The sequence below is a fragment of the Pseudophryne corroboree genome, chromosome 2, assembly GCF_028390025.1.
Source record: "Pseudophryne corroboree isolate aPseCor3 chromosome 2, aPseCor3.hap2, whole genome shotgun sequence".
NCBI classification, from domain to species: Eukaryota; Metazoa; Chordata; class Amphibia; order Anura; family Myobatrachidae; genus Pseudophryne; species Pseudophryne corroboree.
Window position 1 is genome coordinate 1,025,637,482 of NC_086445.1, and position 25,990 is coordinate 1,025,663,471.

At 48.3% G+C, this 25,990-nt stretch overlaps 1 protein-coding gene and 1 long non-coding RNA gene across 2 annotated transcripts in view; one reads left to right on the plus strand and one right to left on the minus strand.

Moving 5' to 3' along the window:
* CD247 (CD247 molecule) overlaps positions 1–25,990 on the minus strand; it is a 338,940-nt gene that overhangs the window by 298,086 nt on the left and 14,864 nt on the right. The gene's annotated exons all lie outside the window — the stretch shown is intronic.
* Positions 1,224–25,109, plus strand: LOC135050323 (uncharacterized). The gene is made up of 3 exons (XR_010241599.1): positions 1,224–1,320; positions 18,688–18,728; positions 24,839–25,109. It is a non-coding gene; the product is annotated as an uncharacterized LOC135050323 (long non-coding RNA).

The following is a 25,990-nucleotide window of genomic DNA, read 5'->3' on the forward strand; positions in this document are numbered from 1 at the left end:
CCATGGATGAAGTAGGTGGAACAACCTGTGGGGGTGCAGGGACATCAAGGTGAGACAATGGAGACAGGTAATTCATACAAAATGGCCATTGAGGTATGAGGAAGGATGCCAGGGCCACAGGCGCAACTGCCAAAGATCCTGGCATAGCATATGGACGCATGAAGGGTGCCTGCTGAGTACTTTGCCCTATCAGCCCAGGTACAGAGGGTGAAAACGTCCCTACAGGAGGCATAGTGTGGCCCATAGCAGGAACCGTAGACCCTGCCTCCAGCCCAGGTAAGGTTCCTAACTGAGGGGCTGGATTACCTGCTAAAACAGAGCCTTGTGCAGTTGCAACATGCGAAACATCTAATACGTCAGTCCTTTCCCCTTCCACCAAAATTGGTGGAGTGTGTGTGGCCAAGCCACCATCGACGTGGACTACCGTCTCCTCCTTCGGATCAACACCACCACCGCCCGGCAACTGCAAATTCACCATAGGTGCTGCGGACAAAATCGCAGTCTGCATGGCCTGGGGAACAGGGCGTTGTAGGCGCCTACGGCGCTTGGAACGTGGCATTCTGGGAATAGGCACGCAGATGAAGCAGTAAAGAAAACCAAAAACAGAAGAAAGTAGGAGAGGAATGCTAAGATATGCAGAAAGTTTCCAGACGCTGTTGAAAGGACAGAGAACTAAGGGAGAGACCACAATAGATTACAGAGAGAATACAAAATGCAGGCTCAAACACAAGCAGACAATAATGCAGTATACTTCCTGCAACTCCGAGTCCAGATGAGGAAAGAGGCTTAGAATCCCGCCAGATCCAGTTTAAATAAAACAAACACAACACAGCTCACTTACTTGTATCCACCCACCACATTCATTGGCTGGCTCCTTTAAACAGCCATCTGACTCCTTCACTCCAGTAACCCTTACACTACCAGAATGCATTCCATGCTGCAATTACAGCAGCCACAACCTCTGAGTCATAGGTGCCAGCGACTGTGGCTGCTCGTGCACTTCTAATATTGCAGCGTGCCCGGATTGATTAAGAAAAAGAAAAGAAAAAAGTCTTCTCACCAATGCTCAACAAAGCGGGAGATAGGACCCTGATTCTGCTTTCCAGCCACACGGAACAGTTGCTGGCAATCGGACCAATCAGTTTATACTCTCACCCCCACCATTTCCTGTGCGAGCAGCAGGATAGGATGTTCTATGAGACTGTTTCATGTGTGTGTGCACTTCACTGACTGAGCAGAGAGAGTTTTTACTTTCATTTTCTTTCCGACCTGGCTCTGCTGCAATCTGCATGTACCGTATGGACTCTGTAGTGTGAGGCTGTGAGTGCTGGCTCTCCTCCTCTCCTATCTAGAATATACCGTTTATGCTGCAAAGGTATAGTTTATGCATACCTCCCAACATGACCCTTTCCAGGAGGGATACAATACTCTGCTCCTGGACTTCTCTCTTAATTTATGATTGCCATCACCTGTGCTAAAACGCCTTTCCTATCCATTAACCTGTTCAAAACAGGTGCCGGCAATCATACATTAAGAGAAAAGTCCAGGAGCAGAGCATTGTGTCCCTCCTGGAGAGGGTCACGTTGGGAGGTATGGTTTATGGGCTGAGAGTGCCAAAGTTTGAGATACTGAATGTTGTCATTTTGTAGTCTTACCTCTCATTTTGCAATTAATATGATGGTCTGCACACTTGTAATTTATAATGTCTGTAGTGACATTTGTGGAAACTCAGTACACAGAATATAAAAGTTTGCACTTAGTTCTCTGACAGCTGCATTTGTCTGTTTTATTATATCTGAATATCTTATCATTAAATGTAAGTAGAGAAAGCTGAGGAAACAGCATTTACACATTTAGACCTGAATTAAGAATAAAGGACAATGCAGACTGTACAGTATATAAGAAAGTGTAATTTGCACTAACACATTTTGAAATCAAAGAGTTCATAGCACAAAGATTGGAAGATAACCACAGCTAAAGACAGAAGAAATGCCTGGGTTTCATGTACTACACATGAGACCAGCATTTATACAGATGCTGCTTGGATGCAACCTATTGACCGCTTAACTGGCTAATCATTTTTCCAAAAAATCCTCAAAAGTTTTTTTTTAATTTTTTTTATTTAATTTGGTTAAGAACATCTATTTAAAAAAAACATTATTTTAAGTTAAAAAAAAAAACACTTTTTTAAAATCTCAATGTTTAGAACAACCAATATATCCGTCTACCGATGATCGTAAAGCGCAACGGAATTTGCTGCGCTATATAAGAAACTGTTAATAAAGAATAAATAAATAAATCGGACCATGGCGACTTTATATTTTCCAAGCAGCTGCTCCTCTCTGCACATGCCAGGTGAGGTGAGTGCTGCTTCCATTACAGTTCCCCGGCAGCTGCTAGTCTCTGCTGGGGGGCTGTGGGGTGACGCCCGACTGCCCAATCAGCAGATTGGCAGCACAGCAGGCACTGGGGGAGGGAACCAGGAAGTAGAGGGGAAGGGAGGTACCTCTGAGAATGGAAGCTGCTAGAAGATCATTTTCCAGCAGCTGCACAGTGTTTCTGACTTGTTGCATCACATGTAAAAATGTCAGGAAAAGCCCAACCTGGCTAAGTTGCATATAATGCAACCACGCCAGGCAAGTGGTTACCCTACGATCTTGTCCGGTAGCGGTAAGCAGGGCTGCCATCAAAAATTGTGGGTTCCAGTGCAATTGAAACTGGTGGGACCCCCCTCCCAGTGGCGTCAGAAGGGGTGCGGACTGCACCCAGGTGGTGACACCAAAATGCCGGCTTCTCACAGGAGCTGGGTAGTGCAGTGTGACAGTCTCTTGCAGCACTCGGCTCCTGTCATACAGGAGGCGCTGACACTGCATTTACTGGTCTCTGGCGGCAGCCCAGATTTTTCGGGCGATTCTGGGCTGCCCCCGGAGTGATATCACTGGGTTCCCCACGAGGTATTGCCCCTGCAACTTATGCCCCACTCCCATTTCAGCCACAAACGCGCCTATGGCACACAAGAGGGTGCAAAGTGCCCATCGGGTGTCACCAGACCCGGTGACCCCACTGCCCCCTCCCCCATCCTATTGTCATCCACTCCCAATGCTCCTCGCCCCATTGATAAAGTGTTTACAATAGTGATCTCTTTTACGTAAACAAGTACAAGTATTTCATACACAGGCAAAACATGGTTGGCTATTGCTGTGGTTGATTAAACAGCCCAGTTTACACAGATACATTTCTCTAACGTCCTAGTGGATGCTGGGGACTCCGTCAGGACCATGGGGAATAGCGGCTCCGCAGGAGACAGGGCACAAAAGCAAGCTTTTAGGATCACATGGTGTGTACTGGCTCCTCCCCCTATGACCTCTTTTATTATTATTTATTAGTCCTCTGTGAGCATCTCTTGAAGTTCCGGGTACCAAGTCCCTCTTGGCCAATCCGGAGCCACGAGTATAGTTCTTACTCCTCTACGTCTTATAATTCTCAATACCTTGGTTATGAGAAGCAGAAGAGGGAACACATACACCGACTGTTACACCCACGGTGTTACCAGGACGTCCACAGCTATCGCCTGAAGGTCTCGTGACCTGGCGCAATACCTGTCCCGTTTTTTGTTCGGGCGGGACGCCATCATTTCCACCTTTGGTCTTTCCCAACGGTTCACAATCATGCGGAAAACTTCCCGATGAAGTTCCCACTCTCCCGGGTGGAGGTCGTGCCTACTGAGGAAGTCTGCTTCCCAGTCGTCCACTCCCGGAATGAACACTGCTGACAGTGCTATCACATGATTTTCCGTCTAGCGAAAAATCCTTGCAGTTTTGACCACTGCCCTCCTGCTTCTTGTGCCGCCCTATCTGTTTACGTGGGCGACTGCCGTGATGTTATCCCACTGGATCAATACCGGCTGACCTTGAAGCAGAGGCCTTGCTAAGCTTATAGCATTACAAATTTGCTCTTAGCTCCAGTATATTTATGTGGAGAGAATTCTCCAGACTTGATCACACTCCCTGGAAATTTTTTCCCTGTGTGACTGCTCCCCAGCCTATCAGGCTGGCCTCCGTGGATACCAGCATCCAATCCTGAATGCCGAATCTGCGGCCCTCTAGAAGATGAGCACTCTGTAATCACCACAGGAGAGACACCCTTGTCCTTGGATATAGGGTTATCCGCTGATGCATCTGAAGATGCGATCCGGACCATTTGTCCAGCAGATCCCACTGAAGAGTTCTTGCGTGAAATCTGCCGAATGGAAGCGCTTCGTAATAAGCCACCATTTTTTTTTTTTTTACCAGGACTCTTGTGCAATGATGCACTGACACTTTTCCTGGTTTTAGGAGGATCCCGATTAGCTCGGATAACTCCCTGGCTTTCTCCTCTGGGAGAAACACCCTTTTCCTGGACTGTGTCCAGAATCATCCCTAGGACCAGCAGACGTGTCGTCGGAACAACTGCGGTTTTGGAATATTTAGAATCCACCCGTGCTGTCGTAGAACTACTTGAGATAGTGCTACTCCGACCTCCAACTGTTCTCTGGACCTTGTTCTTATCAGGAGGTCGTCCATTTTCTTTGAAGACGAATCCTCATTTCGGTCATTACCTTGGTAAAGACCCGGGGTGCCTTGGACACTCCAACGGCATCGTCTGAAACTGATAGTGACAGTTCTGTACCACGAACCTGAGGTACCCTTGGTGAGAAAAGCAAATTTTGGGACATGGAGGTAAGCATCCCTGATGTCCCGGGACACCATATAGTCCCCTTGTTCCCAGTTCGCTATCACTGCTCTGAGTGACTCCATCTGGATTTGAACCCTTGTAAGTGTTCAAATTTTTCAGATTTAGAATCGGTCTCACCTAGCCTTCTGGCTTCAGTACCACCCTATAGTGTGGAACAATACCCCTTTCCTTGTTGTAGGAGGGGTAATTTTATTATCACCTGCTGGGAATACAGCTTGTGAATTGTTTTCAATACTGCCTCCCTGTCGGAGGGGGACATTGGTACAGCAGACTACAGGAACCTGCGAGGGGGGAAACGCCTCGACATTCCAATCTGTGCCCCTTTGATACTACTTGTAGGATCCAGGGGTCCTGTACGGTCCCAGCGTCATGCTGAGAACTTAGTAGAAGCGGTGGAGGGCTTCTGTTACTGGGAATGGGCTGCCTGCTGCAGTCTTCTTCCCTTTCCTCTATCCCTGGGCAGATATCTTATAGGGACGAAAAGACTGAGGCTGAAAAGACGGTGTCTTTTTCTGCAGAGATGTGACTTAGGGTAAAAAACGGTGGATCTTCCAGCAGTTGCCGTGGCCACCAGGTCCCATGGACCGACCCCAAATAACTCCTCCCCTTTTATACGGCAATACATCTTTGTGCCGTTTGGAATCTGCATCCCCTGACCACTGTCGTGTCCATAAACATCTTCTTGCAGATATGGACATCGCATTTACTCTTGATGCCAGAGTGCAAATATCCCTCTGCGCATCTCGTATATATAGAAATGCATCCTTTAAATGCTCTATAGTCAATAAAATACTGTCCCTGTCAAGGGTATCAATATTTTTAGTCAGGGAATCCGACCAAGCCACCTCAGCTCTGCACATCCAGGCTGAGGCGATCGCTGGTCACAGTATAACACCAGCATGTGTGTGTATACTTTTTAGGATATTTTTCTGATAAGCATGTGAGCGCCTTATCCACCCTGAGGGGTGTTTCCCAATGCGCCTTAACTTCTGGCGGGAAAGGGTATACCGCCAATAATTTTCTATCGGGGGAAACCCACGCATCATCACACACTTCATTTAATTTATCTGATTCAGGAAAAACTACAGGTAGTTTTTTCACCTCACACATAATACCCTTCTTTGTGGTACTTGGAGTATCAGAAATATGTAACACCTCCTTCATTGCCCTTAACGTGTGGCCCTAAAGGAAAATACGTTTGTTTCTTCACCGTCGACACTGAAATCAGTGTCCGTGTCTGGGTCTATGTCGACCGACTGAGGTAAATGGGCGTTTTTACAAGCCCCTGACGGTGTCTGAGACGCCTGGACCGGTACTAATTTGTTCGCCGGCCGTCTCATGTCGTCAACCCACTTGCAGCGTGTTGACATTATCACGTAATTCCATAAGTAAGCCATCCATTCCGGTGTCGACTCCCTAGAGAGTGACATCACCATTACAGGCAATTTGCTCCGCCTCCTCACCAACATTTTCCTCATACATGTCGACACACACGTACCGACATACAGCACACACATAGGGAATGCTCTGATAGAGGATAGGACCCACTAGCCCTTTGGGGAGACAGAGGGAGAGTTTGCCAGCACACACCAAAATGCTATACAGGTTGAGTATCCCATATCCAAATATCCGAAATACGGAATATTCCGAAATACGGACTTTTTTGAGCGAGAGTGAGATAGTGAAACTTTTGTTTTCTGATGGCTCAGTGTACACAAACTTTGTTTAATACACACAGTTATTAAAAATATTGTATTAAATGACCTTCAGGCTGTGTGTATAAGGTGTATATGAAACATAAATGAATTGTGTGAATGTAGACACACTTTGTTTAATGCACAAAATTATAAAAAATATTGGCTAAAATGACCTTCAGGCTGTGTGTATAAGGTGCATATAAAACATAAATGCATTCTGTGCTTAGATTTAGGTCCCATTGCCATGATATCTCATTATGGTATGCAATTATTCCAAAATACGTAAAAATCCGATATCCAAAATACCTCTGGTCCCAAGCATTTTGGATAAGGGATACTCAACCTGTAATTATACAGGGACAACCCTTATATAAGTGTTCCTCCCATATAGCATTTAATATATATGTATATCGCCAAATCAGTGCCCCCCCTCTCTGTTTTAACCCTGTTTCTGTAGTGCAGTGCAGGGGAGAGCCTGGGAGCCTTCCCCTCAGCCTTTCTGTGAGGGAGAATGGCGCTGTGTGCTGAGGAGAATAGGCCCCGCCCCCTTTTCGGCGGGCTTCTTCTCCGGAGATTGTGAAGTCTGGCAGGGGTTAAATACATCCATATAGCCTCAAGGGCTATATGTGATGTATTTTTCGCCATACAGGTATTCTACATTGCTGCCAGGGCGCCCCCCCCCGCGCCCTGCACCCTCCGTGATCGCTGTGGGAAGTGTGCTGACAGACAATGGCGCACAGCTGCAGTGCTGTGCGCTACCTGAGGAAGACTGAAAAGTCTTCTGCCGCCTGGTTCCGGACCTCTTCAATCTTCAGCATCTGCAAGGGGGTCGGCGGCGCGGCTCCGGGACGAACCCCAGGGCGAGACCTGTGTTCCGACTCCCTCTGAAGCTAATGGTGTCCAGTAGCCTAAGAATCCAATCCATCCTGCACGCAGGTGAGTTGAAATTCTCTCCCCTAAGTCCCTCGATGCAGTGAGCCTGTTGCCAGCAGGACTCACTGAAAATAAAGAACCTAAAAACTTTTTCTAAGCAACTCTTTAAGAGAGCCACCTAGATTGCACCCTTCTCGGACGGGCACAAAAACCTAACTGAGGCTTGGAGGAGGGTCATAGGGGGAGGAGCCAGTACACACCATGTGATCCTAAAAGCTTGCTTTTGTGCCCTGTCTCCTGCGGAGCCGCTATTCCCCATGGTCCTGACGGAGTCCCCAGCATCCACTACGGACTACGAGAAATAGATTTATCGGTAAGTAAAATCTTATTATTATCAATATTCCCTTAAATCAATTCAGGAGTAATGCAGGGTAAGGCAGCGTTTTTCTGAATGAGGTGACTGAGCATTACAAGCCAAAAAAAATTGTTCAGAGTGGCGCCACCATTTGCAAACATTTACAAAATGAGTAGTTGGGTATTACAGATGTCAGTGGCCTTCGTGTTTAGAAGCAAGTTTGCTCAGGTTAGGTTGATAATTTGTAGCCTAGAGACGAATCCATGGATTTTGTGCTGTCATTAGACTGTGTGCAGGACTAATTGACAGGGTTCACCCACCAGACGCCCACACTTAGCAGGGCATACAAGACACGTTTGGGTTGTCCAGTTTGCAGTGGGTTGGCATTGACTTCCCATTGGACGCACTCCCTGCTACTCACAGCCAGATAGTCAGAGCCGGGGGAGATGTGTTTTCTCCCCCGGGGACTGTCAGTCTGGACTGTGTTAGCAGAGGGAGCGTTTCCCATGGGAAGCCATTCTCCGGCTATATCATCAGCCCTATCTGGCCTCTGTGGAAGCAGTGCCGTTTCTTGCGGCGGGAGAGCCGTGCAACTGCTCGGGGCGCCTGCCGCTGCACTTTGCAGGTCCCGGTTTCCCTGTCCTCCGTCTTTCTGAGTACTCTTGCTTGGGGGGTCGGAGTTTCGCGGAATGACGCGGTTGCGCCGTGACGTCACGACGCAATCGTGTCATTCCGCAAAACTCTGCCCCCCGACCAGGGGTACTCGGGAAGACGGAGGAGGGCTGGAAGGAGGAGGCGCGAGGAAGCTGGAAGGAGGAGGCGCGAGGAAGCAAACACGGCCAACACGAAGAGCGGGAAGATCCTTCATATGTAAGTTGTCTCTTTCTCTCCCCATCTCTCTCTCCCCTCCTCCACCCCCCCTTCCCCACTTGACACTTGCCTGCCACACTGTGTAAAATTTGGACTTTTGCCTGCTGCACTGTCTAATTGGGGACACTTGCTTGCTGCACTGTGTAATTGCATTTTTACATCTCGCACTGGGAGCCAAATTGGCTAGAAACAGCCCTGTGTGGAAGCCAGCCAGTTCAGCGGCGCCGGAATTATGTTCCGCCCTCAGCCCTAAGCTCCGTCTCCTCCGATGTCGGTCTTTAGCCACACCTCCTGGTGACATTAGCCATCAATCACTAGGAGGTCAGGTACTGCAGCCACGCAGTAGGAGACCGCCTGTCACATGACCTCTCCCTACATCCCTTCCCCTCACAATCCCGACGGTCGGCATGCCGACCATCAGGGACTATTCCCAGTCGTGGGTGTCCATGACACCCATAGAGTGGGAGTCGAACCCGCGGCCACCAAGCCCACAGCGTGGCGAGCGCAGCATCAGGATGCTGACCGCCGGGATCCCAATACACACCCAACCTTTCATGTGCCAGGATGTGAGCATACAAATGCATGAAATGCCATCTATACACATGGGGCCCTCCCAGCCTTCACTTGCAGCGTTTTTCTGCTGTCTTGTGACATTTGTTTGTTATAGCCTGTAATACATACCTCCCAACATTTTAACATCCTGAAGAGGGACTCCCACATGTGCGTAGCCCCTGCGGCCCGCAGGTGGGACAGTCCCAAAAAAACTGGACTGTCCCACGAAAATCGGGACAGTTGGGAGGTATGTGTAATGTTTGTTTAAAACGCCTGCTGATATGTTAGTACAGAATACATACTATTTACCGGCGGGCAGGATCCTGACAGCAGCATTCCACCCGCAAGAATGCCGGCAGTGGTGCGAGCGGTACGAGTGCCCTTTACGGGCTCGCTGCTCTCGCCACAGGTTCTGTTATCACTCTGTGGGTGTCGTGGAAACACCCACGAGTGAGACTAGTCTCTGGGTGCCAGGATTCCGGCTGTCGGGATTTCCTGGCGTCGGTATCCTGACAGTCGGCAAATTGAGTGCATCCCAATAGTACAGATAGGTGACTCTTTCATTGATTAAATGTATTCATTTATATTACTGCTGCTGAGTAATGTGGGACCCGTTTGAAGGTAAGAAGGCCATCCAGTATGGACCCTGGTGTATCAGGCTGCTATCCCTGCTCTTTATACTTCCAGCCTCCTGACACTGCGATAGCATGTTTGATTTCCTTCTCTGAGAAACTCATTTACAGCTGGAAAGTGTGAGCAGAAGTGCAGCCTCTGATGTAACGACCTGTAGGATTTACTATTACTAGGACAAAAATAAATGTCAGCTTACACTCGTAGAAACACACAGGGCTGCTGCAAGGCTAAAATATGCCCAGTGCATGACGTCACATCGAGCAAACGGGCCACTGGGACCAGTAAGAAGGGGAAGTGTCTCTGGGAAGCTCTGCAAGCTGCAGGGTGAGTGGTCCTGAGCAGAGGCATTTTAAAAGAGGAGGGGGCCTCTGCATGGACCACCTCCTCTCTGGCCAGAGTCTACTGCACATGCACAGGTCTCCGTGAACATGGCGGACGCACTTTGTTCCCAGGGACATCTCTATTGTGCATGTGCAAATAACCTGGAAAATGCCAAGGGCTTTTTTTCTGGCAATTTATGTCTGCAGCACCGGCCGTTGCTGCTGGACTCCAGATGGGTAAGTATAATTATATGGGTGCAGTGTGGGCCCCCCTGGCGTGTGCACCACACACCTTACACCCATTATTGACGGGCCTATGCTCATAAGCAGCCTTAGGATCCACCAGGCGGTTCTACAGGCTGCAGGTACCATGTTGCAGCGACAGTGCCACGGTTGGTGCCCTGGGCAACGGCACCACTCGTACCCCCTAGTTATGGACATGGAAACACAACAGCAGGTGATGTACTTTCTAACCGTCTAGATTAGTGAGGACCATCTAATGTGTCAGGAATGATGCCCCCAGCAGCAGGTATGGGCAGCTCTGAAAGGGGGTTTCTGGCGAGGGGAGGTCCAGTGATTTTGAAGAAGACCATGCCTCCAATATACCATGATATAACCACACCCATTTTGCCATGACTACACCCCTTCCTTGAGCATCCCTAATCATTTGTTCATGTTGTCTTCTATGGTTTGGGTTTAATATCTCACAGTCCTATCACCCCTATTCTTTCAGATATCCCCGTCAGTCTGATAAAAACCTTTTTCCTGGTCAGTCACTTGTACCCCACAGATTATCTTTCACCACAAACCAACGCGTTTCAATCTTGTAGTTTCTTAATCAGGGTAAAATCCTACAGGATCGAAACGCATCAGCAGTGGTGAAGGACAAGTGAGTGTGCAGGAAAACGGCTTTATCAGACTGTAGGGGGCATCTAAAAGTATCCAGATCTTTAAGAGGCTCATTATATACCACAAATGTTTATAACGCCTTTCTAGGATGGACCTATCATGTTTCTTTCTAATATGTGAATTTTAGCCATAACTAAGTTTATAGTAATTATATATATCATTGTTCAGTCAATAAATTCTTGTTAAGGGTTATACATTATGAGTGCCCATTTGTTACTATTACATATAAAATGTGTGGTTGGAGTTCCTATCGCTGCAGCTTACATGGAAGCAGCGATAGCACTAATATGGTAATGCAGTAGGGGGCGGCACGCCTCCCGCATGCATTACTGATTTTCCCCGGCACCATCGTCCGACTGCGTGACCCATGGGGTCGTGCAAGCCAGCTGCTGCAATATCTACCGGGAGCCCAGGAAATCTCCGTCCTCTGATGGGGGTCCTGACCTCTTCCCTCCCACTAAACGGTGGCAACATGCCTTTGTTTGGAGAAACGGAGGCCATTAACGCCCCCAAACGGCAGAAAACTGACAATCACTGACAGTCTGATGCTAGACTGCTTCCGACACTGCAGGACCCGTTTGCACATGCGCAGAACGGGTCCTGCACATGCGGAAAGTATCGGCACGCAAAGCCACTCCAACCACATCTGAATTATTAATAAATAAAGAGATCTTTCTAAGGCGCTGCAAAATGGAGCAGCAGAAGACAGTACAAATAGGTCACCAACCTACAAAGACAATATGTAACAGAAAAATACAGTCTCACTTTATGCGCTTCAAATGTCCCCTTGTTTTAAACGATCCTCACAGCGATGTGATGATATGCATGAAAAAAAGAGAAACAAAATACAATAGTGTAATCCTGTATGGACACTACAGTTCTTTCCACTGTGTAAAGGGGAAACTAGGTGATGAAGATGGTCCCAGAAAAGAGATACGACGTCCACCTTCTTATGGGGTCACCCAAAAGTGATGCCGTGAAGATACGGTAATGAATCCTTACGTGTATGCTTACTTGAAAAAGTGAGATAGAAAGCACATAAAGGTTTCTTTTCCGTAGATATTATTTTCTCTTTCGCCCGTATAATGAGTATGGATATCACTCATATGGTGGGTATGCAATTAAAGAAGGGAAGCCAATTAGGGCAAAGGAAACCCTTTTTATTTAAAATTCACAAATGAGACACAAATAGACAACCGGCCATACCAATTTGGGGAACAGAGATGGAATCGACTGACATGAAATGATCCGGATATCACAACAATTTGTCATATGCTCCCCTCAATGGATGAACCTGTTAGGACATCAATATTGCACTGTATCAACGCGTTTCGACGCTCGGCGGCGTCTTTATCAAGATTAAACAGTGTATGTGACACTGATATGTGGACTCTCCTGTATGGCCAGACTGAAGACAGACCCAATCATATAAGTATAACGTGTATAGACAGAGAATATCCATCACCTCTGCCTCCTCCGTTCTGCTAATCGAGAATCCTGTAATCCAATTGCCAGAACATTTTAGCTTAACTTTGAGGCCATTTTGTTATTTTTCTGTATTTTAAATTCTAGATACAATGTTACTTGCGGCAGCAGATAATGTTTCAGTCTGAAGCGATTCCCGAATGAGATCTGAATTATGTATGCCGGCTTCGAACGTTCATTTACATAGGACAGTTACCGCTGTCTATCTTGTAATATCAATATAATATCTAAATGCATTATATCACATTATTATTACCAGAATGTTATATATATATATATATATATGTGTGTATATACTGTACATATGCTATGCAGTTATCACAGAGGATATGATGTTGTTTTTCATTTACGGATATTTGATTGCATCTGTTTAACCTTTTCAATGTCAGAGAGGTTTATACCTACATCCATGTACTTACTACCATTGCTTTATCAAAATACAATAGAATATTAAGACAATTCAGACACTTTGTGTTTATCACATTTTTATCATTCGCATAACTCTATATTACATAACATTAAAATATATATATATATGCATTTCTCTATCGTCCTAGTGGATGCTGGGGTTCCTGAAAGGACCATGGGGAATAGCGGCTCCGCAGGAGACAGGGCACAAAAAGTAAAGCTTTAGGATCAGGTGGTGTGCACTGGCTCCTCCCCCTATGACCCTCCTCCAAGCCTCAGTTAGATTTTTGTGCCCGGCCGAGAAGGGTGCAATCTAGGTGGCTCTCCTAAAGAGCTGCTTAGAAAAGTTTAGCTTAGGTTTTTTATTTTACAGTGAGTCCTGCTGGCAACAGGATCACTGCAACGAGGGACTTAGGGGAGAAGAAGTGAACTCACCTGCGTGCAGGATGGATTGGCTTCTTGGCTACTGGACATTAGCTCCAGAGGGACGATCACAGGTACAGCCTGGATGGTCACCGGAGCCTCGCCGCCGGCCCCCTTGCAGATGCTGAAACGAGAAGAGGTCCAGAATCGGCGGCAGAAGACTCCTCAGTCTTCTTAAGGTAGCGCACAGCACTGCAGCTGTGCGCCATTTTCCTCTCAGCACACTTCACACGGCAGTCACTGAGGGTGGAGGGCGCTGGGAGGGGGGCGCCCTGGGAGGCAAATGAAAACCTTTTTTGGCTAAAAATACCTCACATATAGCCTCCGGGGGCTATATGGAGATATTTAACCCCTGCCAGAATCCGTTAAGAGCGGGAGACGAGGCCGCCGAAAAAGGGGCGGGGCCTATCTCCTCAGCACACAGCGCCATTTTCCCTCACAGAAAGGCTGGAGGGAAGGCTCCCAGGCTCTCCCCTGCACTGCACTACAGAAACAGGGTTAAAACAGAGAGGGGGGGCACTAATTTGGCGTTAGAAATATATAAAAAAGATGCTATAAGGGAAAACACTTATATAAGGTTGTCCCTATATAATTATAGCGTTTTTGGTGTGTGCTGGCAAACTCTCCCTCTGTCTCTCCAAAGGGCTAGTAGGTCCTGTCCTCTATCAGAGCATTCCCTGTGTGTGTGCTGTGTGTCGGTACGTGTGTGTCGACATGTATGAGGACGATGTTGGTGAGGAGGCGGAGCAATTGCCTGTAATGGTGATGTCACTCTCTAGGGAGTCGACACCGGAATGGATGGCTTATTTAGGGAATTACGTGATAATGTCAACACGCGCCAAGGTCGGTTGACGACATGAGACGGCCGACAAACAATTAGTACCGGTCCAGACGTCTCAAAAACACCGTCAGGGGTTTTAAAACGCCCGTTTACTTTAGTCGGTCGACACAGACACAGACAGGGACACTGAATCCAGTGTCGACGGTGAATAAACAAACGTATTCCTTATTAGGGCCACACGTTAAGGGCAATGAAGGAGGTGTTACATATTTCTGATACTACAAGTACCACAAAAGAGGGTATTATGTGGGATGTGAAAAAACTACCGTAGTTTTTCCTGAATCAGATAAATTAAATGAAGTGTGTGATGATGCGTGGGTTCCCCCCGATAGAAAATATGGGCGGTATACCCTTTCCCGCCAGAAGTTAGGGCGCGTTGGGAAACACCCCTTAGGGTGGATAAGGCGCTCACACGCTTATCAGAACAAGTGGCGGTACCGTCTATAGATAGGGCCGTCCTCAAGGAGCCAGCTGACAGGAGGCTGGAAAAATATCATAAAAAGTATATACACACATACTGGTGTTATACTGCGACCAGCGATCGCCTCAGCCTGGATGTGCAGAGCTGGGGTGGCTTGGTCGGATTCCCTGACTAAAAATATTGATACCCTTGACAGGGACAGTATTTTATTGACTATAGAGCATTTAAAGGATGTATTTCTATATATGCGAGATGCACAGAGGGATATTTGCACTCTGGCATCAAGAGTAAGTGCGATGTCCATATCTGCCAGAAGATGTTTATGGACACGACAGTGGTCAGGTGATGCAGATTCCAAACGGCACAAAGGTGTATTGCCGTATAAAGGAAGAGGAGTTATTTGGGGTCGGTCCATCGGACCTGGTGGCCACGGCAACTGCTGGAAAATCCACCGTTTTTACCCTAAGTCACATCTCTGCAGAAAAAGACACCGTCTTTTCAGCTTCAGTCCTTTCGTCCCTATAAGAGTCATATCTGCCCAGGGATAGAGGAAAGGGAAGAAGACTGCAGCAGGCAGCCCATTCCCAGGAACAGAAGCGTTCCACCGCTTCTGACAAGCTCTCAGCATGACGCTGAGACCGTACAGGACCCCTGGATCCTACAAGTAGTATCCCAGGGGTACAGTTTGGAATGTCGAGACGTTTCCCCTGCGCAGGCTCCTGAAGTCTGCTTTACCAAGGTCTCCCTCCGACAAGGAGGCAGTATGGGAAAAAATTCACGAGCTGTATTCCCAGCAGGTGATAATTAAATTACCCCTCCTACAACAAGAAAAGGGGGTATTATTCCACACTATATTGTGGTACTGAAGCCAGAAGGCTAGGTGAGACCTATTCTAAATCTAAAAAAATTTTGAACACTTACAAAGGTTCAAATCAAGATGGAGTCACTCAGAGCAGTGATAACGAACCGGGAAGAAGGGGACTATCTGGTGTCCCGAGACATCAGGGATGCTTACCTCCATGTCCCAAATTTGCCCTTATCACTAAGGGTACCTCAGGTTCGTGGTACAGAACTGTCACTATCAGTTTCAGACGCTGCCGTTTGGATTGTCTACGGCACCCCGGGTCTTTACCAAGGTAATGGCCGAAATGATGGTTCTTCTTCGAAGAAAAGGCGTCTTAATTATCCCTTACTTGGACGATCTCCTGATAAGGGCAAAGTCCAGGGAACAGTTGGAGGTCGGAGTAGCACTATCTCGGATACTGTTACAACAGCAGGGGTGGATTCTAAATATTCCAAAATCGCAGCTGATCCCGACAACAAGTCTCCTGTGCTTAGGGATGATTCTGGACACAGTCCAGAAAAAGGTGTTTCTCCCGGAAGAGAAAGCCAGGGAGTTATCCGAGCTAGTCAGGAACCTCCTAAAATCAGTGCATCATTGCACAAGGGCCATGGTAAAAAAATGGTGACTTCCTTCGAAGCAATTCCAGTCGGCAGATTTCATGCAAGAACTTTTCAGTGGGATCTGCTGGACAAATGGTCCGGATCGCATCTTCAGATGCATCAGCGGATAACCCTATATCCAAGGACAAGGGTGTCTCTCCTGTGGTGGTTACAGAGTGCTCATCTTCTAGAGGGCCGCAGATTCGGCATTCAGTTTTGGATGTTGGTGACCACGGAGGCCAGCCCGAGAGGCTGGGGAGCAGTCAAACAAGGAAAAAATTTCCAGGGAGTGTGATCAAGTCTGGAGATTTTTCTCCACATAAATATAGCTAAGGGTAAATTTATAATGCTCTAAGCTTAGCAAGACCTCTGCTTCAAGGTCAGCCGGTATTGATCCAGTGGGATAAAACATCACGGCAGTCGCCCACGTAAATAGACAGGGCGGCACAAGAAGCAGGAGGGCAGTGGCAAAAACTGCAAGGACTTTTCGCTGGGCGGAAAATCATGTGATAGCACTGTCAGCAGTGTTTCATTCCGGGAATGGAAACTGGGAAGCAGACTTCCTCAGTAGGCACGACCTCCACCCAGCAGAGTGGGAACTTCATGGGGAAGTTTTCCACATAATTGTAAACCGTTGGGAATTACCAAAGGTGGACATGATGGCGTCCCGTCTGAACAAAAAACGGGACAGGTATTGCGCCAGGTTAAGAGACCCTCAGGCAATAGCTGTGGACGTTCTGGTAACACCGTGGGTGTACCAGTCGGTGTATATGTTTCCATCCTCTGCTTTTCATACCTAAGGTACTGAGAATTATAAGACGTAGAGGAGTAAGAACTATACTCATGGCTCCGGATTGGCCAAGAAGGACTTGGTACCCGGAACTTCAAGAGATGCTCACAGAGGACTTATGGCCTCTGCCGCTAAGAAGGGACTTGTTTCAGCAAGTACCATGTCTGTTCCAAGACTTACCGCAGCTGCGTTTGACGGCATGGCGGTGGAACGCCGGATCCTAAGGGAAAAGGCATTCAGGAAGAGGTCATTCCTACCCTGGTCAAAGCCAGAAAGGAGGTGACCGCACAACATTATCACCACATGTGGCGAAAATATGTTGCGTGGTGTGAGGCCAGGAAGGCCCCACGAAGAAATTTCAACTCGGTCGATTCCTGCATTTCTTGCAAACAGGAGTGTCTATGAGCCTCAAATTGGGGTCCATTAAGGTTCAAATTTCGGCCCTGTCGATTTTTCTTCCAGAAAGAATTGGCTTCAGTTCCTGAAGTCCAGAAGTTTGTCAAGGGAGTATTGCATATACAACCCCCTTTTGTGCCTCCAGTGGCACTGTGGGATCTCAACGTAGTTCTGGGATTCCTCAAAACACATTGGTTTAAAACCAGTCAAATCTGTGGATTTGAAGCATCTCACATGAAAAGTGAACATGCTCTTGGACCTGGCCTGGACCAGGCGAGTGTCAAATTGGTGTTTTTTTTCTCAAAAAAGCCCATATCTGTTTGTCCATTCGGACAGGGCAGAGCTGCGGACTCGTCCCCAGTTCTCTCCCTAAGGTGGTGTCAGTGTTTCACCTGAACCAGCTTATTGTGGTGTCTTGCGCCTACTAGGGACTTGGAGGACTCCAAGTTGCTAGATGTGGTCAGGGCCCTGAAAATATAGGTTCCAGGACGGCTGGAGTCAGGAAAACTGACTTGCTGTTATCCTGTAAGCACCCAACAAACTGGGTGCTCTTGCTTTTAAGCAGACTTTTGCTAGTTGGATGTGTAATACAATTCAGCTTGCACATTCTGTGGCAGGCCTGCCACAGCCAAAATATGTAAATGCACATTCCACAAGGAAGGTGGGCTCATCTTGGGCGGCTGCCCGAGGGGTCTCGGCTTTACAACTTTGCCGAGCGGCTATTTAGTCAGGGGCAAACACGTTTGTGAAATTCTACAAATTTGATACCCTGGCTAAGGAGGACCTGGAGTTCTCTCATTCGGTGCTGCAGAGTCATCCGCACTCTCCCGCCCGTTTGGGAGCTTTGGTATAATCCCCATGGTCCTTTCAGGAACCCCAGCATCCACTAGGACGATAGAGAAAATAAGAATTTACTTACCGATAATTCTATTTCTCGGAGTCCGTAGTGGATGCTGGGCGCCCATCCCAAGTGCGGATTATCTGCATTACTTGTACATAGTTACAAAAATCGGGTTATTATTGTTGTGAGCCATCTTTTCAGAGGCTCCGCTGTTATCATACTGTTAACTGGGTTCAGATCACAGGTTGTACAGTGTGATTGGTGTGGCTGGTATGAGTCTTACCCGGGATTCATAAATCCTTCCTTATTGTGTACGCTCGTCCGGGCACAGTACCTAACTGAGGCTTGGAGGAGGGTCATAGGGGGAGGAGCCAGTGCACACCACCTGATCCTAAAGCTTTACTTTTTGTGCCCTGTCTCCTGCGGAGCCGCTATTCCCCATGGTCCTTTCAGGAACCCCAGCATCCACTACGGACTCCGAGAAATAGAATTATCGGTAAGTAAATTCTTATTTTTTCATAGCATCATACTTAAATTGTAGATTGCGTATCATTATGTTGCTTTTCATGAAGTCACACCATTATCCCTATTGCTTAACGGCATAGTTTTAGAAGCAGTTGCTGAACACTTTATATGATGGGATGTACAAAGACAATTTAATAGAGAGAGTTGAGCATGTCTTTTCTTTTATTTCAGTCTCGCCTGTAAGCGCACATGTGGCTGACCTACGTTGCCAGGTACAAACACAATTGCTAGAAAAGTAACACAAGAATACAGTATTACAAACAGTGATATATTTATTTGTTATCCACTGCAAGCAAACAATCCTAAAATTATATATATATATATATATATATATATACTAGGAGCTTCATCGCGCCCTACGGGCGCTCTTCACACCGTCGCAAGGGGCTACGCCCCCTTAACCCTTGCATGCCTTTCTGGGGTTCAATATTTGTGTTATATGGAGTATCACCTGCATTCCTTTGTTAGTGGTTAAATATTGCACAATGAAAGGGTGTGCGATGGTGAAGGAGGCGCAGCCCCTTGCGACGGCGTGAACAGCACCTGCAGGCCACAATGTACAGAATGTAGCGGGTGCGGGGGGTACTGCGGATGGTGTCTGTAGGTGCTGCGGATGGAGGGGGGGCGGAAGTGGGGGTGGGGCCCGGATGGGGAAGGGTTGGGAGGTGCTGCGGGTGGGGGAGGGGCAGAGGAGTGGGGGATGCAGATGGGGGAGGGGTCCGGAGGCACTGCAGGTGGGGGAGGGGCAGGGGTGCCATGGGTGGGGGAGGGGCAGGTGTGAGGATGTTGCAGATGGGTGAAGGGTTCCGGAGGTGCTGTGGGATGGGAAGGGGCGGGAGTGCCGCTGGTGGGGTAGGGGTCCACAGGCGCCATGGGTAGGGGAGGGGCAGGTACGGGTGTTGCGGCGGGTTGGGAAGGAGGTCCGGAGGTGCTGCAGGTGGTGGAGGGGCAGGTGCGGGGGTGCCATTGGAGGGGGAGCGGTGGGTGAGGGGGGGACCGCGGATGGAGGAGGGTGTCTGCAGATGCTGCGGGTGGAGGGGGGCAGGTGTGGGGGAGACATATAAGGGGGGTGAATGGTGGAGGGGGCCTGGAGATTGCTGGGGGTGGTGAAGGGGCGGAGGAGTGGGAGCCGCGGGTGGTGTAGGGGGTCTGGAGGCACAGCATGTGGGGGAGGGGTGGAGTGCCGCATGTGGTGGAGGGGATGGTGCGGAGGTGTGGTGCATTGGGGAGAGGTCTGGAGGTGCTGCGGGTACTGTACCTGCCAAAAAGGTAGTTGGAGGGTATGCAGTAACAGGGCCAGGACAGGGGTAACAGGGTCAGAACAGGGTTGACTGGGCCAGGGCAGGGGTGACAGGGTCAGAACGGGGGTGACAGGGTCAGAACAGGGGTGACGGGGCCAGGACAGGGGTGACGGGGCCAGGACACGGGCGACGGGGCCAGGTCAGAAATGACAGGGACAGGATAGGGGTGACAGGGTCAGTGTAGGGGCGGCAGGACCAGGACAGGGGTGACAGGGCCAGTATAGGGTTGACAGGGCAAGCACAGGGGTGATAGGGCCAGGATAGGGGTAGCAGGGCCAGCATAAGGGTGACAGGGCCAGGATAAGGGTGAAAGGGCCAGGATAAGGGTGGCAGGTCAAGGCCAGGGGTGACAGGGACATGACAGAACACAGGGCACGGGAGAGATTGGTATTAGGGACAGAACAGTGGTAACAGACAGATGTGTCTTACCGGAGTCACTGCTGCTGGCTGCTGCTGTTCCACTCCAACCTGTTGGGATCTGCTGCTGGTGGAGACTTGGCATGGCTGACTCTCTTAGGCTGTAGTCCTGCTTCCTCTGCCCGTCCGCATCACTCCCCCCCCTCCTCAGTCACACACCGCAGACCTCGCGCAGCTGCCAGGCACTGTGGTACGGTGAGACTGGGAGTGACTGGTTAGCCCCCAGGAGATGCTGCGGCTTGAGGGAGGAGGGGGTCATAGCATGCACGTGGCGCGGACCTCACGGCTGCTGGGCACTGTGGTAAGGGGAGACTGGGAGTGACTGGTTAGCTCCCAGGAGACGCTGCTGCTGGAGGGAGGAGGGGGTCAGAGCCTGCAAGCAGCGCGGACTTCTGCAGCGCTACCCGCCGGCTAAAGTGTGTGAAGGAGCTGGGCGCACCTCACTGCGGGTGGCAGCGCTGCAGCTAGCGGTGGGGTTGCCGGGGCTGGAGATAACAGAGGCAGTACGGAAAGTGCACAGCGGCTGGTGACCCACAAAACTGCAGCTAAGAAGAGTGGAGTGTGCCAGAAAGTGACGCTCCTCCCCGCCAGCGAGACCCTGCTGAGTATGCTGATGTGGGGGTCAAGTATGGCATACCCCCTCACACACCCCCATACCTCCCAAATGTCCCAATTTTCGCGGGACAGTCCCATTTTTTGGGGTCTGTCCCGCTGTCCCACCCGCGGGTCGCAGTGTCCTGCAGTGGAGGGCAGTTGGAAAGCTCCTGTACTTGCTGTTCTGCTTAGCAGAGCAGCGGTGAATAGTGGAGACAGAGGGAAAGGGGGCATCAGGGGGTACGGATTAAGGGGGGGTTCCAGCAGCAGAGCCGGATTAAGGGGGGGGCAGGCGGTACGTACCGTTGGCCCCACAGTTTTAGGGGTCCCCCCGGCTCGAGTAGCTCTGTCCCAGCTCAGAAGCTCCCCCAGCAACAACGGCAGCATTGTGCTACAGTCAGCACACGCTGCTGCGTGTTGGCAGGTCTGTGGTGTTGCAGGGAGGCAGCAGTCTCCCTGCTTTCTTCTGCCTGTGCGGGTGTGTAGGGGGAGCGACCACCTCCTCTGGATTTAGCCCTAGCTGAGGGGCCAAAATTCCATAAAAAAAAAAAAAAAATCCCGGAATCTGCATAAGGGGGCGTGGCCTCGTGGGGCGCGATTAGGCCACGCCCCCAACCCCACAGCAGGCACAGCAATGAGATAGGGCTTCCCTGTCTCAAGTACCCTGTGCCCCCCGGACTCATAATCAGCCCCTGGGGGCATGCCAGCAGCTCACAGAGCGCTGGGCATGCCCCCTCACTGACGAAAACGGGGACCCTCCCGTGAAGCCACGCCCCCTTTTCGCCGTGTGTGTGTGTGTGTGTGTGTGTGTCCCTCCTTCTGCCTGAAGAAAGCTCATGAAGAAAGCTGGGAGGTATGCACCCCTGCCTGTGCCATGTCCATACTATCTGCTTCTGCAGCTGCTCCTAGTGTCCTATAGATTTGGCCAGATCTGTGACCATTTGACTAACTCCGCCCACTGTTGTGACTCCGCCCAGCGTTAGCAAATGAATCACAAAATCACAGATCTGGGCTATTATAGAGGAGATATATATATAAAGACAAAAATTGGACCGGCACTCCCACAATTGGTGCAGCTGCCCTGGTGCCCTCTGAAGGAAATCCAATTACAAACGCATAGTAAAAATCAGCGGCACTCAGAGACTGTTCAAATAGTCAAAAAGTATTATATTAAAGATTACTGCAAAACTTCCAACGTTTCGGGACTGGATCGTCCCTTTTTCAAGGTCCAGTCCCGAAACGTTGGAAGTTTTGCAGTAATCTTTAATATAATACTTTTTGACTATTTGAACAGTCTCTCAGTGCCAATAGGAAAGAAGAAAGGCTGCGCTATTTTGATGAACTGACAATGTAATCCTTTTGTATATAATTAATACAATTTATTAAAAGATATATAGAGATATATAATATCACTGTGCTTTTGTGATAATTAGATCGTAAAATGCATGCAACATAAAACAAAATAGATAAAACCATACAATATGGATAATAATATTTGAAAAAGGGGTTACCCAATGATCAGAGCTGTGAGTATATTTTAGTGGAAGAGTCCGTTCCAAATAGTTCCCCCAAATGGTTCTGTATCCGGTATAAATATTCAATGGGAGGTAAGCAGTGTCCCGTGGAGTGGCAGTGTCCGCTAGAGGAATTAGTGCTCCAAGATCTTGAATGGCGAGCTCCTCATGCAATGCGGAGGGTTGAATCAATCGGTCCAATCTGCTATTTGTGTCCTCCAACTTTATGTCGCAATCCGGAATTAAGATGGGGGATGGTTCGGCCTTCCAGTCAATAGTCGTCAGCTCAGGGTCCCTTGTTAAGGGTTAGGTTAACAAGGGACCCTGAGCTGACGACTATTGACTGGAAGGCCGAACCATCCCCCATCTTAATTCCGGATTGCGACATAAAGTTGGAGGACACAAATAGCAGATTGGACCGATTGATTCAACCCTCCGCATTGCATGAGGAGCTCGCCATTCAAGATCTTGGAGCACTAATTCCTCTAGCGGACACTGCCACTCCACGGGACACTGCTTACCTCCCATTGAATATTTATACCGGATACAGAACCATTTGGGGGAACTATTTGGAACGGACTCTTCCACTAAAATATACTCACAGCTCTGATCATTGGGTAACCCCTTTTTCAAATATTATTATCCATATTGTATGGTTTTATCTATTTTGTTTTATGTTGCATGCATTTTACGATCTAATTATCACAAAAGCACAGTGATATTATATATCTCTATATATCTTTTAATAAATTGTATTAATTATATACAAAAGGATTACATTGTCAGTTCATCAAAATAGCGCAGCCTTTCTTCTTTCCTATTGTATATCTATTTGTGGGGGTGACTCCCCGTATCTAGGCAGCAGCTTGGTGAAATACCTTGTCCCCTGAGCGCCCGAATACCCTTGGGTAACCATTCCTCACAGTCTCTCAGTGCCGCTGATTTTTACTATGCGTTTATATATATATATATATATATATATATATATATATATTAATAGTAAACATTGTATTCTAACTGCTGCACAGAAAAAAAATAAAATGCAGCTGCACACACTATAGCACCACTAATCAGAATAATTATAATACGTAGAATAAAGTGTTAGTGAATGTTACAGGACTTACCATCATTAGTGATAAATTTGTACAGTCAGTTTTAGGGATGAGTTTGGGGCGCAGGGCCCCCTGGGTTGGTGTGGCCTGGGTGTTTTGGGGGAACACATTGTAATATCCAATCTAGCACTTTTCTTTTAGCACCTAATTATTTTTCTACCAATGTAACACCTTTAACATTCTGATTATTACCTCTCAGTCTCACCTATGTAACACACTTAGCACATAGCTTTTGCTTCTTCCTTATGTAACACTAATACCCCTTTCAGCCTGCCAGCTACGAACACGGGTTATTGGCACATGAAAGCGCATAACCCGTGTTCATGTGCGGTGTGAAAAGTGCTAGGGTTGAAATACCAGGTCGAGCGACTCGGTATTCCAACTTGGGTAGCGAGCAGGGTTGAACACGTGTTCAACCCGGCTCGCTGTGCAGTGTGAATGGGAATCCAGGTCGATGCGACCCGTTTCCTCTTCACTGTGGGTGGATGGGTGGCGCTTGGAGATCATGTGATCTCCAAGCGCCGTCCCCACCACATCACCGCTAACATCACCAACTCTGGCAATATGCCAGGTTGCTTGCAGCGGCGGCGGGGTGCCTGAGGTGGGTCGCACCCTGGGAGCTCCCATGTCAGGCTCCCGGGGGGCGACCCGCCTGCGGCGGTCTGAAAGGGGTATGACTGACGCTTTAACCTCTCAGTAGTGTGATGTCTTGGGGGCGGCTGGCCTGTGCTGGCTTTGGGGGTCCCATATCCTGGACTTGAACCTTAGTGTTAGGGACCCACCAGATAAGGTCACATGGTCTCAGTTGGTGGGCCCATATTTTTGGGCAATTATAATGCATAGCGCCTCATGTGCTAGATTGCAGTTTATTAAAATTATTCTGATTAGAAGTTCTTAGTACTTAGAGTGTGCACCTCCATTTTCTTTTTTTTTCTGTGCAGAACTACAAGTCCCAGCATGATAGTACCTCTTACTGTGTTTGAAATTAGGGTGTGCAGTCCAAGGTCCCTCCCATATATTATCTAAAATGTTAATAATTTCAGACAGAATTTGTGTTGCACTGTTTAATAATAAAATTAAATTGTGAATTATTATTTTCAGACTGCATTGACAATAACATGATGTGGTACAGGTTGAGTATCCCTTATCCAAAATTCAAAATCCCACATTTTTGGGTCCCCTACTGAGATTATGACATATATATTATATATTATGTGTACATATAGATATATAATATAATTTACATATATATGTGTCAATGTGTGAGTTTGAATTTTGGATAAGGGATACTCAAACTGTATATACATAGGTATGTCCAAAATTTAATGAAACGCCTTCCTCCCTTTTCTTTTTGTAATGAAACATTGCTTATCTTTGTTTCCAGGTCTTCTAGATCATGTTAGTGGAGCTACCCTTCCCACCAGTATGACTACATTCTGCCCCATTAGCATCAAACAAACAACTCTGTATAATTAAAATGATTGAGGCCTGATTATGCCGGCAGGTACTGTAGTGTATATGCATCCTAACTCAGCTGCCTCCTGCCTAGGTGCTCTTCCTCCAAATTCTATAGCCACAGTAATGCATAATGGTCACATACTGTATAGCCCATATTCTATGTTATATCTCACTATGATTGTATGGAACTGTTTCCAAAAGGGTGTAGTACGGGTGACCGGCGGTCTCCTGACCGCCGGTCACCTTACCGACGCCGGGATCCCAGCAGCATACCGACGCCGGGATCCCGGCGGGGAGCGGCGAGTGCAGCAAGCCCCTTGCGGGCTCGCTGCGCTCGCCACGCTGCGCTCGCCACGCTGCGGGCTCGGTGGCGACCTGCGGTCGCCACGGGTTCTATTCCCACTCTATGGGTGTCGTGGACACCCACGAGTGGAAATAGTCCCTGTTGGTCGGCATGCCGACCATCGGGATAGTGAGCCGTCGGGCTCACGGAGGAGGTCATGTGACTGTCGGTCAGCCGACCGGCGGTCACATGACTACCACCCTTTCCAAAATACCCTTCAGCATTAAAGCTGGGCATACACTATACTGTCAAAGTCAGAAAAATGTCTCTATGCACGTTGCCATATTTGCACCGCACACTGGTCCGCGCTGCGCATGCGTACGCTCTCCCGTGAAGGCGCATACCCGCGATAGCGTGCACTCGCAGGCGCGGTATGCGTATTTACGGTAGAGTTTATGTAGTCGTAGCGTGCGACTCATTCGTTACATATTTTCACAATTAATGTAGTTTATAGATCATGATCCCTTTGATAGTTTCTGAAAGTTTGGTTAATATAGAAGGTCCCTGTTTAAAGTAATCCCTCTTTGTATTGTACGAAGGGTCTAACAGGAATCATACAGCAGTGTTTGGTACCCATCGGAAGAGTATTTAATTAGCAATATTCCGGTGTTGGTTTGGAGCGTATTAATCGCTCGTGCGAATAGTTATGGACATAAGAAGTTTATGTCCATTTCTACTATTTACTCATACTCAGGTATGCGGCGGGAAACCCAGTTTCCCACCCACCTGAGCTGT